This window comes from Octodon degus, unplaced genomic scaffold (assembly GCF_000260255.1).
Source record: "Octodon degus isolate 3935 unplaced genomic scaffold, OctDeg1.0 scaffold00234, whole genome shotgun sequence".
NCBI classification, from domain to species: Eukaryota; Metazoa; Chordata; class Mammalia; order Rodentia; family Octodontidae; genus Octodon; species Octodon degus.
In genome coordinates, this window is record NW_004524810.1 from 161,517 (window position 1) to 165,777 (window position 4,261).

The 4,261-nt window shown below is 34.7% G+C and overlaps 1 pseudogene; it reads right to left on the minus strand.

Annotated features, from left to right (window-relative positions):
- LOC101591355 overlaps window positions 1-4,261 on the minus strand; it is a 63,043-nt pseudogene that overhangs the window by 55,661 nt on the left and 3,121 nt on the right.

A 4,261-nucleotide genomic window follows, 5' to 3' on the forward strand; every position in this document is an offset into this window, starting at 1 on the left:
GTATTTTTACAGAAACCCAGAATGATGAAGTGCAGATAATGAGTTTTACAACGACTTGATTTGACTTGGAAGAAGTCAATGAAGTTTATAAAATAAAGAACAGTTAGTGGCTCCCTTAGCTGTATACCCCTACTTTAAGCATGTGACACACTAGCTGACAACAACTTTCTATCACGACAGACCACACAGTAGGAATAAACCTAGTGGCATGGACTCTGAAACCAGATACCTGAGATTCAAAGCTCACTTACTTGTGACGGTAATGGAATCAGGGTCAGCAGAGTGGCGGACACCATATGGCAAGGGGTATAAAGCAACTAACATAAGCAGGAAGGACAGATTGCAGTGTGGCCTGCTTCAACTGGCAGAAAGGTAGTGTCATTTATCAGCTGTATTAACTATTGGGCTAATGCCTACAGAAAGAAGCTATTAAGATACAGTTCATATCTTATTATAGCCACAATAGGGTTTCTCAGTTGGATGCTGAAAATGCATCACTCTTTTTTAGGTTATCAGGTGAATCTAAATGTGACCATTCCCATTATTGCTCTAGTGAAAATGGTTTTTTTCCTAATTTTTAATTAGTGTTTCTCTGATGTATTATAAGCTTGCCATTTTGCAAAAGCAATTGGGTTGACTGTACACAATTTTAATTAACATTTTTGACCTTTAAGGAACCAGCTTAGCCAAGAGGCAGTAGAGTTATTAGTCTGATTTTTTAATTGCAAGATTTCAAACTCATATTGAATAAGAAAAGTATCTTCAGTCTCCTGACAAGTATACAACTGTGTATTTCTGATTCTCACTCAGAAGTAATGGAAGAAGTTATGTTTTTTTAATATATTTAAAGATGGCACAGTTGAATACCTCTCATCTTGTTCTTCTAAATGTACTGTTTGTAATGTCTTATCAATTATGATTATATTCTCTTTAAAATAAATTCTAAAAAATAAAAAAGTAAAAAGAATGATAAAACATTAAATTTTATTGAAAGCAAGTGTTAAAATTCAATTATTTGCCCCATCTTCTATAAATCTGAGCAACAGGCTTGAGGATAAAAATAAGTAATACAACAACCGTTAATTTACTATTCTTGTTTTGAAAATCTATACCATATGTTGTATTGTACCATATTGTTGTATGTTGCTCTGTTTCTGTCTTTGTTTTTGCAATTTTTTTGTTTTTATTCTTTAAAAGAAAAGAAAATCAAACGAGATTGCTATCTTTGATTGTACATACACAGCGCAAAACAACCTAGCTCTTAATCATTCGCGTCAACAACTGCCTGTAACTAAGAGTTTATAAAGTGAAAAAAAGATGTAAACTTTGTGTTTCCTCCACAGCAAGTTATTTCTGCTTGATAGTAGACTCTGTGGATGTTTAGTCTAAACCAATAATTGATGCCAGTTGATTTCATCTTGTATCTCTCTGGGTCTCTGTCTGGTTCCAACACTCCTCTCCTTGGTTCTGGCTTTTCTAGTGGACAGTGAAGGCACACGTATCCTTACCTTTAGGCACTCGCTGAAACTGTTTCCTCTCCCCAGCATGACTTTGAACCACCCATTCCCAGCGGGGAAATTCCACTCTGTGTTGCCAGAATGCAATGCTCATGGCTCTGTTAACAGCTTCCATTACATTTCCTGCTTCCTTGACTTCCTTGAGCAGGGCTGGGATAAGGAATATGACTCATTTGTGTCTGTATTTCCAGCACTATATAAACTTAGCAAATAGCAAACACTGAATAAAAGTTTATTGAATAAATTCTTCTTATGGCATATGCAGAGGGCTAGAATATTGTGCCTTTTTTTTTTTTTTTTTTTTTTTTTCAGTAGCATGGTGTTTCTGGCTTGATTATACCAGGAAGTATAAACAGCTTTCCATAAGAAATGATTCTCTGGTCAGAGACAACAGCACTAAATTTCAACTATTGAAAAAAGCGACATCATAAAATAATGTTAGCTGAGATGAGAGCTTGATCCTTGTTCCGCAGGCCGCACCGGCCCCACCCCCATGGCGTGCTGAGCCGCGACCCAGTCCAGGAGGGTGTTGCACAACTATAATCCCAGCGCTGGGTAGGCTGAACACAGGAAGATCACTACAAGTCCAAGCTGCATAGCGAGATCTTGTAATAAATATGTAAAATAAAAAAATAAACTTATGTTAGAATAGTAATTGGATTCTTAGAGGGTGATCATACAACCGGATTTTGAATAATTTTGGTTAAAATCCAGTCTATATTTTGAGCTAAAGTCATCTTAAAAAGTGGAACCACAATAGTACAAACCCAACATATGTATTTTCTTTAACCACTCCAGCCACTACTAAAAATAGCATAGAGTAAGTTGCTTAAAAACAGTAGAAATTTGTTTCTCACAGTTCTGGGGACTTGGAGGGTCATGATCAAGTCATCAAGAGATTTGGTCTGTAGTGAGGACTCTTCCTGATACATTAATGACACTGTTCTTACTATATATTCACATTGCAAAAGGGTAAGGGATTTCTCTGAGTTTTCTTTCTTAAAAACACATAAATATCTTTCATGGTAACTCTATATTCATGATCTAATTGCTTTCCAAATCCTTTACCTTATAATATCATATTGAAGGTTAAGATTTCAACATGTAAATTCAGGAGTGATGCACACACTCAATCCACTGTATCTAGTGAAGCAATTGTTGATAAGGATGTCAAAATCATTCAAAGAAGAAAGGCCAATCATTTCAACAAATGAGACTGGAAAAAAGTTATATTCACATATAAAAAATTTAACTTGAATTTCTATTTGATATTGTATACAATTATTATCTCAAAAGACCTAAAAATTATAAAATTTGTTCAAAAAATAATATGGCAAAAGCTTCACAACATTAGCTGTATTGATGACTTATCGAATATGACACGAAGGTACAGGCAACAAAATTTAAAAAAGACAAAATAAGCCTTAAGAAAAATTTTAAAACTTGGCATCAAAAGACACTATTAACAGAATAAAAAGGCAGATTTCAGGACAAGAAAACATATTCACAAATTTTACATCTGATGGGGATTAATATATAGCATGCAAGGCATCAGTAAGTCTCAATAACAAAAAAATCTAACTGAAACATGGGCAAAAGATTTGAATGAATCATTCTCCAAAGATAAATAAATGGCAAAGTACAACACGAAAAGATGTACATTAGTGAGATGTAAATTTAAAGTGTAAGATATCATCTCACACCCATCATGATTCTTATTACGCAGAAGAAATGACAAAAATAACAACCATTGTCAGGGATGTGCATAAATTGGAACTCCTGTACCAGTGATGGTGAATCTCTCGGAACCAAGTATACTAACTGAATCCAACTCATTTGTTTATTGCAAAATTCCAACACTGCAATAACCTGAATACTGAGGTTTTAGTTTAGAAAATTCAGACACTAACATCATTTGTCTTAAAAGTACAATAACATATATGCTGTAGGTTCACCACCTCTTCTTGTCCTTGCTGGTGAATATCTATCTAAAATGACAGTCACTGTGGAAAATAGTGTAACAGTTCCTCTAAAAGGAGTTACTTTGTGATCCAGGAATTTCATTTCTACATACATGCTCAAAAAAATTGGAGGCGGGGACTTGAAGATATGTTAGCATATCCAAGTCCATAGTACTACTATTCTCAATAGCTAAAGCTATTGAGAAGTGAGGCCCTGTACCAAATACATTGAAGAGAAAGAGAGAGACAGAGACAGAGACAGAGACAGAGACAGAGACAGAGACAGAGACACAGAGACAGAGACACAGAGAGAGACAAAGAGAGACAGAGGGAAAGAGAAAGTAGAAGAGTAGGGTTAGGGAGAGTGACTGTTTAATGAGTATAGAGTATAATGAGTGTGTGAATCCATTTAATAAAATGAACGCAGAGTTCTTGAAATGCAAGATGGTAATAATGTCAAAATTTTATGAATATTCTTACTACCTGTGAACTGTGCACTCAAAATGATTAAGATGGCAAATTTGATCACAGTAAAAATATTGAAAATGAAAAATCTGTGACCAAAGATTAAAAGCCAGGTTAGAATTCCCATTAGTATCAAGGGGAGAAAAAGGCGACTATAGCAGCCAAATTTGCCAGGTAAGTAATATGCAAACGATAAGTGAGTGTGTAAGGGTTTAGAGGAAGGACTATTCTTCGGAAACAATGCATTGCTTGTTTATATATGTATGTATGTGTATATATATATACATATATATCATATGATACTTGTTTCTTTTGTGT